A 10,460-nucleotide genomic window follows, 5' to 3' on the forward strand; every position below is an offset into this window, starting at 1 on the left:
GCGAATGACAACCAATGAAAGACAAAATGCATACGAAACAAACAAGAATTTAATGGCCAATTAGTGGAAAAGAAATACAATAAAAACAGATACTAGAAAAACGAATAAAGCAACAGAAAGGGAACAAAAAGGGGCGATGAAAAGGGCAATAGCGCTAAAAAGAAACAACGACGCTAAAAATTACTAAGACGGCTAAACAATACAACTAAGAAAACAAAAGTACACTAAAATGTAAAAAGTGAACAAAACGCGCTAAGAAACATGCTAGGTCACGAAAGAAGAACAAGCGTGACAAATAGCACGTGACTCGTGTCAAGAGTCATATGATACGAAGACAAGAAAACAAACGCGAAACGAGGTCAAACTGAAAGGTTGTGATCTACGATCTCGCACAAAACGGCGGCAAAACTAAGCAAAACACTAAGCTAAAGGAATAACAACGGCTAAGAAACTAAAGGACGGTGATTTCAGAGCGAAAGTGCTCGATACAACAGCGGAAAACAACAAAACCAAGAAACGATGAAATCTACAACAGGAAAGTGATACTACGGTCGCTGGACGTTTCGTAAACACGATGACCTCGGAGGAGAACGAAGAACATCCTAGGAAAAACAGCAAAAGGAGAACACTTACCCACTCCAGCGAGGGGAGAACTCTACAAAACTATGTCCTACGGCTTGACTAGTGAACGCGGCAACTGGAACTGTAGTAATGCGTAGAAACGCTACGTGCAGGCGTATTTATATCGCGCGGAACACAAACAGCTCGCATCCTGTTATTAGCAATACAATTGGACAACTATAGCTAGGTAAGCCACAAAACAGTGAAATCTTCCTTTTGGCAATACGCCTGTTTGTAAAACACTATTATCGCTTTACCGCAGAATACATACGTGTTCTGTTAATACAATAGGAGGAAACAAATGGAGAGTTTCGCGGTTAACTACAGCAATGGCGGCAAATTAAAGCGAGCTAAATCAATTAATTCCTTTCCTGTTTATGGGTGTAAAGGCGGAGAAATCACAGAGCTAGATAAAACACGGCTAACCACAAAGCACAACTAAAGAAACGCGTACCGTGGGAAAACGATAAACGGAACCGCAAAAATAATACCGAAAAGAAAATGCTTTGTGAGCTAATTATGGAGCTCGGTTACATTAAGCTTTTCGTTACTTCGGCTGTAAATTAAGAACACACGGAGTATGACGCGGGGCTTCTTTTATCTTTAGACTAGAAGTTCTCATTGAGAAGGGAAGTGCTGGCGTTAGTTGCGATGCGAATAGGACAAAGACAGTTTGTAGAACAGTTGAACATATGAATTCTTTTTTATTAAAGTCAATAACTTAGACTTGCTGGCATTATGAAACACTCAGAGCGTAATATAAAAAATGAACCGATCACGATGACAAATATGCTTACATTCATATAACTCGCTAAGGTTTCAATATCATTTTGTAATTCATTTTAATAATTCAAGAAATTCTAAAACAACAGCAGTGCTGATAGGCTGTTTCTTCATCGAACAATCATCGTACACAGGATGAGATGAGTTGCGAACAAATAACGTAAAGGCCAAAACTTGTTTATTCACAGGTCAGGTAGATGTACAGCACATGCCGCTCACTTATGTCACTTATAATCCTGATTCCCGAGATAACGATCTGTGTGACAAAAGAATACTCGCTATAACTAATCTTGAAACCTGGAATAAAAAAAATAAACCGAAAGAATGTTCCGTACAATACTTCTTGAACTGTTGTTCCCGTTTAGGCCGTTTAAAAAGACAGGAAGCATCCGATAAACTACGATTTCTGCACAGATCTTACATGAGAGCAGAACAAAATGGCGGGTTACTCCTAAGAGAAAAACAGGCGCGGCAGCTAAGCATTTGCTTAAAGAAACCGCTGACTGCACAGCGCTGCAGTCACAGATGAACCATCGAACCATGGAACCATGGAACCATTGAACGAAAAATCTCAAATTGCTCAAGAATATGGTCTACTGCCGGCTGATGCCCGGCAGCAATAAATTTTACACTGTTGTGAATTCCACACTGTAACCCACTGTAACGTTCCTGTATCAAGCGGACAAGCTGCATTAGCGGAAACCAGTAGTAACTGATCAAATCCCTAAACTGTGTTTCTTTCGCCGAATAAATGGTAATGTTTCTGAGCGGATTTGTACGTGTAGTTAACCTCCAAACCCCTTGAAAACAAATCTCGCTTTCCTAAACACTTGATAATGACATGACTCCCTAAAGTAGGGATTTGAAGGAGATATATAATAATAACACTTTTATTTATGAAACTGAAGTGATGGCACGCTTCAAATAGTAAACGACATAGTTGTTTTCGTTTTCGAAACAACTAGTCTGTACGGACGCGGCTTATTAACTGGAATGACTATCTATTTCTGTCTTGCATAAATGCTAATTGGGAACCATTAAACTCTAACCCACCTGTTTTTGTTACTTAAATATATGAACAGTATTTCGTTCACACAGACTAACAAACAAACAAACAAACAGCATTTGGCTGAGAACACTAGTTCAATTAGTTTTCTTCTACATAGAAATAAAAAGAGTGACGCGAGATAATCAGCTAGGGTCTTAATTCGAACCGAGAACTTTTTAAATATTTATTTGAAATATTTTTATTTCAAAGTTCATCAAGCAAGATTAGTGAAACTTCGTTTTTCTAAACCATTTTTAGCGTTGAGACCCAGGGGCAGTCAGTCGGGTCAGGAGAAAAGGCGGGACGAAAGTTTTCGAGTACGGGCGAAAGAGCCCCTGGGTACCGACTCTCATCGAACTATTTCCAAAAATTCAAGCGGATGCCGGCTCCTGATTGGGCACAAAAAATGCTTTGTTCTTGTGCCCAACTGGCGAACAGTTTCTCCTGAATTCTTTTCGTGAGTTCGTACACGACGGCTATTGTCCCGCCACACTTGCCCGGTTCGTTCACCAATCTTGTGCGTGCAAGGGAAACTTTTATTTTCTACTTTCCTAACCAAAAACGAAGGAACTACTGATGAGTCGAAAAAAAGTTTGGGATGCTATCAGCAGGAGCAATTCAATTTGCCCCGAGAATATTCTGTTTTTGACTCGTCACAATATACGGTAAATAATAGGAAGTTTAAGATGCGGCGGCGACAAGAAAGTCAAATAAGCAATAGGTTGACAAGGCAAGAAAAAGCTTTGCACGTACATCACACTTCTTTGCCGTTAACTGCACGACTACCCGTAAAAATGCCTAATCAGTCATGTTTTGTGAAGAACGTAAACAAGCAATGACAAAATTCATTCTCTTCATGAACTTGGAATTCAGCTCCAGAAGAGTTCGCTTGCATTTGACAAAGTAAGTGAGTTGGAATAATCACGATAGAAACTGAAAAAATGCGAATTCCCTTTTCCGTGCGACGTTTACGTGGTTGTCAGTCGTCGTGGTATCTTTTAAAAACTCCTTAGTATTTATGCAAGACGTGACAGACGCAAGCGTAAATACCTGTTACAAGATCAAGCTTGTATTTCTGGAATAGCGTCTTTAGTTTTGGGGCAGACAGTATTTTGAAATCAGATGGGGATTTTATTTAAAACTGAAAGTTTCCTGACTGCGTGCATTTCAGTGGTGCATGAGCCAGACAAGCCGTGATCGAGATTTATAGTCGTCGTGTACGAACTCACGAAAAGAACTCAGGAAAACTGTTCCCCGATTGGGCACAATAATACAAAGAATTTGTTGTACCCAATCAGGAGCCGGCATCCGCTTGAATTTTTCGAAATAGCTCGGTGAGAGTCGGAAGAGTTGCACAAATTGCTCAAGTTAATCAGCTCTTTCAAGTTTTGAATTAAGTTCTTTTATACGGCGACGGCTTCTATGTCGCCCCAAGTAAGGGAATCTGGATTTCGGAATTCAGGAACATTTTCCCTGTGGAAATGCTAGGTTTTAGAATCTGGAATACAGCTTGTGGAATCCGGAATCCCATTAACGATTGGAATCCAGAATCCAAGTTCCACTGACAAATACTGGAATCCAGTACCTGGAATCCAGAATCCACAGCGTGGAGTCCAGAATCCACGACTGTCCTGGATTTCCTTAGGCTGCGTGCACACGGACGCAACAACTCCCAACGTTGTTGCGCCAACAATGTTGGGAGCTGTTGGGCTCGTGCTGGCAGTGGTGTGCAAACGGATGCAACAACTCCCAACAATGCTGGGACCTGCAGTGCAACGTGGGAAGGATACAACCCATAAGTCTTTGTAAACCATGCGTAATGAGCGTGCGTGGCCCCAACAATGTTAGAAGAGCTGTGCAAACAGATCCAATATTGTTGCGCTACGCTTCGGCGATCACGGAACAAAAGAAATGTTGGGAGTTGTTGGCTGAAAAGTTTGACCGGTTTCAAACTTTGCGCAACAACATGCAACAACATCCAACAACATGCAACAGGGTGTGCAAACGGACGCAACATGTAACATCCAACAATGTTGGGAGTTGTTGGCCAACAATGTTGCGTCGGTTTGCACGGGGCTTTACACTGGGGGGCGATCTATGAGTTAAGTCGTATGCTAATGAGGACAAATGTAAACAATGACGTCAGCAAAGATTCGACTATAGAGAAATTAGAGTTTGTCATGGTCGATCAAAGATTTTTCTATACCACACATTTTTTAGAATAATCAAATGCTTAAGGAAACATGAGAGGTGACATTTTTGTACTGAGGTTTAAATAACTGCACGAATGAAATCTTCGACTTAATCAGTTATTTGTCATTTTAGATAGTTCCAGAGTTTGACAGATTTGATTATCTGCTCTTGTCTATAGGGCATTTTCACCACTTTGGGGCATGATTGGCCAGTCGCAATAATCTCACAATAGTTAAGTCAGGCGGAGCCCTTTGTGAATCAGTCAACGGTGGAAATTTGTCTTCGAAAGTGAAATGAATTAATTTAATCTTTCATTTGCTTGATAGGAAACCCGGGACAATTCCCTAAAGAAAGGAGATGAAATTCTCGCTGACTCCTAATTGAAAGTTGCCTTTTCTGTTGGAGCAGCTAGGTAAGTTTATAGTAATCTCTAAAAAGTCATTTGTTGCTCTTGATTAAGGCTATGTTCACATTAAAGCGGACAGCAAGGATAGCTTTTGCGTCGGCACCAAAACCATGCCGGATATACGGCTTCTGTTCACACATAAATACGGAGGAAAGCTGCGCCGTCTGATATCTGATCTAAAATGGAAAGTCACTTGGGTGTTCGTACCATACTACATAGGTTTTCGTGTTGCTACGTAAAGCTGTCCTGTATAATGTGAACATATAAGCTCAAGTCTCCTTGTTAAGGACACAGTCGATTTAATACACTGTTTTTACAAATTGTTCCCATTGCACTTTCAATAAAGTGCAAAACGCTCTAAGTAACGACTCTTGGCCTTTGAAATAATAAGCTACTCAGTTATATTTTCTCGAGCAAACATAAACGCCATACTGAGGGTTCCCAACGATTTTATAACAGTATTATTTCTTTCTCTTTCTTGATTCGATTTATTCATGTTGTACAGTATGTTGCCCAGTATCCGGACACTTAAAACCAAAACTCAATTTTTGAGGCGCCCTTTTCAGTTATCGGTAAACGAAGTATTTCGAATGAAAGCTGAACATTTCAGCTTTAAGATGAAGGTTTTGACGAGTTGAAAGCGTGCGAAACAGTCGCAGAAGACGCCGTTCTGTTGAGGTGAATAAACATTTCATGGCTAATATTTACGCTGTTTACTGCGCAGTAAAATTAGCGCTGCTCGGAAAAGGGTAGTTAATATGTGATAGAAACGGTTTTACATTTACCGTGAAGATACTTAAAGAAGTCAAGTTCTCAGAGATGAGTATTAATTCTTCTTGAAATTCGATTTGTTTGGAATAAAGGAGCCCAAAAACATTCACTAAGTTTTGATGTCATGTGCCCAGTATCCGGACAGTTTTTTCTTTGCCGTACAGAATCGATGAATTAGCTGTGTACATTGTCCGGATAAGATTTATTTCATATCCATAACTATAATTAAAGCTTAGGATATATGATATAGTCGTAAAATGTAATTCTACTCAACTCCGTATGGAAATTTTCTTCATTCGGAGGCGACTTGATTTCGTGTGCGCCGCTTGTTTTGCGTGACTACATTTTCTATATATAACCGAAAGCGTCGAAGTTAAACCTGGAATTCTCATACTTTCCCCAGTTGTGACTGCTAGAATGGGGTTACAACGGTCTGAAAAATGTCACAAAGGGATTGAGAGATGTGAAAGAAGGAGGAATTAGTGCTAGAAAAGCAGGCGTCTGTAGGGACGGAGCATGAAGAAATCAACACTGCAGGTCAGACTAAATAGGAGAGTGACCTTTGACCGTCGCATCGAGGTACGTCCCTTCCCCAAGCATTTTTTTTTTAAAATAAAGAATGAAGAAAAAAAAACTCGTTTGCAGATTGGCTAATTGAGCTAGCAAACCGCGGCTTCGGCATGTCCACGTATGCCTTCCTTAAATCAGTGAAAAAGTTCCTAGACAAGGAAGTAAGAATTATGCCATTTAACAACCGCTCGCGTTCCCCACCATACCCCAGTCATTTGTTATGTTTTGTTTCACGACGCTAGGTTATATTTTTGGAATCGACATGCCAGACTACTTTACAAGTGCAAGAGAAGCTTATAAGTCACTTGCCTGTCGAAATTTATGTACAATCACGTTGTTATTGTTGTGTCCGGATACTGGGCCAGCTGTCCGGATACTGGGCAACATAGGAGCTCTGCAAAAATATTAATTTCGCGATGGAAACAAAGGCAAAACAGTTAAAATGTCTTTCGTCATATTAAAGACTAAATAGATTTTCTCTGGGCCAAATTTCAGAGCTCTTGTGACTAACACAGGAAAGTTATTTCAATGTTAAACTGAAGTGTCCGGATACTGGGCAACATACTGTACTCATAATTAAATCAGTGCGGTGATTCAAGCCCTGATAAATCGAATTTTATGTTGTGAACATTGTTGCGTATAAGGGCTACTGAAATGGCCCGCGATAACGGTTATTCCATCTTACGCTTGCTTTTATATGTTTCTTGATTTTTTTGTGAATGCCTTTGTTCAGACAAAATATGTTTTGATTGTAAATCAACATAGAGCCTCGATGCCTCGTTTTATGTGTCTGACTTGTCTCTGATCAATGACCTGTCGAGAAGCCAGTGAGAATTTTGATCTTGGTGTGGTTGCCTGAAAAGAGAGTTCTTGTTGTTTTGGCAACTCTTGACGCTGTTCTCAAAGGAGACATGTCAGCTGGAGAACATGCGCCCTGAGGTTATTCAAATTACTTTCAACTGTCAAACTTTTATTGTTTATAATGGGTGACCTGCTTTGTCACGTCTTAAAGGCTCCGAAATTTACAGAGACGTTTAGGAGCGAATTGGGTTTGGATAAGGGATATTTTGATAGAATTTACGGAACGCTTTTTTCTCTGGTCAATGCTATATCAAGTTCCCTCAATTCCTTTCGTCAATAATAAAAGTGTTAAGACAATTTTACTTGTAGTTTTGGAGTTTATGTTTTAACAAGTTAAATAGTAATTTATATATATATATATATATATATATATATATATATGTTGTGTAAAAAAACGGTACCGTAAGAAAGCTGTTTTTTTTACACTGATATATATTTGTAAAAGGACAGCTTTTTTACAAAAATATGTTTTGTAAAAAAACGGTCATACACTAAATGTTGCTGGCGAATTCAGCTTGAAATATTAAAGTTGTTCAGCCTTTACAAGTGTTTTCTGGCTTTTTTCTCGATCTCTAAAATGAAAAACGCATTGGCGTACGTTACAGACCGCATTTATATAGTCCCTAATTCTTATAAACAAATCGACTGCTGTTTTTATGGCCTTACAAGTTGCTCAGTGTATTGCAAAAATTAGACTAACAAGCGAGTGTATGTACGCTTGTAGCTATAGGCTAACGTTTCCTTTTGCTTGATTAGCCGACTGAACATGTTCCTACATCATGTTGAAAGCTTAAAGTTGTAACGCAGACATGACACTCTTGCATGCATCAACATGGATTTCAACATAGCATGAATCCCGTGATAGAGGTTTAGCGCCACATACATAATACGGGAAATTGCCTAACAATTGCTGTCGTTGATTCTTGCTGAAGATTTTATGTTTATTTGTCCACTGCTAAGAGCATCAAAGCATTATGGCCAAGTATTTTGTTGACAGTTAAACCGATTATTGCAGCTGATAACCTTGGGAGAATAGATAAATAACACAGAATAATATTCTGTACAGTTTTTGGCTTGAACAAAAGTAGCAATGAGGGAGAGAATAGAAGGCTTTGGTTGCTGCAAGAGATTGTGACAGGCATTGCTTATAAATAAGACAGTGAATAACCCAGCTATTCTATTATTGCCTAACATGCAGTTACTGCCGTGCGTGACCTCGGCCGATAAGCATAACAAATGAAATTACTGCCTGTTCCTTCTTCGCATCCAACAATTAGAAGGTCCTGGAAAATTGAATGACAAAGGAAACAAGAAGAAAGAATAAAAAGAATAAAAAGAACGTAAATTTTTAACGCTGTCAGCGAGTTAACAAGGGAATTTAAAAGCCCCACAATAAAGGGGACACGGGAACGTGAACGTGACTAGCCGGATATCTTAAAATGTACGGTTTGAGAAGCGCACGAAAACTACAGTTCGATAAATTTCGAACCATGCTATAGAAAACAGCCTGTCTTCGATAAATGAGTTTGTCAAATGGTCTATACGTGTAAAATAGCAGGATTTTTACATAAAAAGGCAGCTTTCTTACAAAAATATCTTTTGTAAAAAAACAGATTTTTACATAAAAAGCAGCTTTTTTACATAAAAAAAAGCTGCTTTTTTATAAAAAAATATTTTTGTAAAAAAGCAGTATTTTTACAACCAGGTAACTTGTAAAAAAGCAGCTTTTTTACGTAAAAAAGCTGCTATTTTACAAAAATATATTTTTGTAAAAAAGCAGTATTTTTACAACCGCTCAATTTGTAAAAAAGCAGCTTTTTTACATAAAAATGACGCTTTTTTACAAGGACCGTTTTTTTATGCAACATATATATATTTTTTCTTCCTTTGCTCTTTTATTTTCTTTTGTTTTGTTTTGTTTTGTTTTTTTCTTTTTGTCATTTCGCTTTTTTTAGCCTAGAACTATGATTAGTACGACTATCTAATATACTTATTTTAAGATTTACTGTAGCTCTGCCATTGATTTTCCCGTGTGTAATTATGATAATATTTTGTTCTAATTATCTAACTGAGGGAGCCCATTCCTTATAAGCCCGGTGGCTTCTCTTGGGCTTCCTCGCCATGAGAGTTAGGGTAATTAGATTTTAATTGATTTGTATAATTTTTTGGCAAACAAAACAGTAAACAATAAACAAAATAAGGAATAAAAATATTTAAATATTTTATTCCTCATTTAAATTTTATTAATTGTCCGTGTAAATGTAATCTGTATCATAGTATGTTGAATTGAGCAAGTTAAATCATCTATCTATGTATCTATCCATCTATCTAGTACAAACGCATGCCACTCATAAAAAAAGAGCGCAAACAAAAATTCAACAAAAACATATTGTCGTAGCAGGGTGCTGGGAGGGGAGGGGGGGGAAGGTGACTCTATTTTTTTCCACCTACGTTTCTTGGCCCACTCCGCTTGCCAGTGTAACGTCACATAATAACGGGCAAGAGCCTCGGATCTCTTGTGCAAATTAGCAAGGGATACCACAGACAGCCCAAACGCTGTGGGAGTTCGTTGAGACTTTGAATTTATACGAGAATGTATGAAAATAAACAAAATACGTCCTAAATTTCATTTTTTGACCAAAATAAAAGAAATAAAAATGACTCTCCTTGTGTTTTTGTTTTGTATTTAACTGTGTCTTCGCTTCTAGAGCCATTTGGAGGCCGTTTTATCGACGATTTAGATTTTGAGTTTTACTAACAATAAGAAATAAGGGAAGGCTGGGGAGTCTGAAGCTGACCTTTCCAGCTCAAGGCTCCATAAATCCCATTAAAATGGTCCAAACTCGCCAAAATTGCCGTCAAAGGATCAGTCGATAATTTTTCTTTCCATTCTATGCTTCTGGAGTCTCAGATTTTGGCAAAACCGCTCGCAAAGCGCTTGATTCAGTAAAGTTTTTCCATCAGAGTTTTCTTTCTCGCAATTTGTATTTCCGGGCAATTGGACGTGGCGTAATCAACGGTCGCTCACAGGTTACGTCACAGCGACAATTTGACTCCGTTCGGAAGCGGGTACAGTGCATCGTGAGTAGCACGGTGGGAGGGTCCCTGGGTTCAGGAATGAGCGGTGAACGCAGTGCCAGCTTCATAAACTGAACAAGACGCTGTGGGAACGAATATGTGGGCGTGGTTGTACTACGCGTATGATAC

Source organism: Porites lutea, chromosome 2 (genome assembly GCF_958299795.1).
Source record: "Porites lutea chromosome 2, jaPorLute2.1, whole genome shotgun sequence".
Classification (NCBI taxonomy): domain Eukaryota; kingdom Metazoa; phylum Cnidaria; class Anthozoa; order Scleractinia; family Poritidae; genus Porites; species Porites lutea.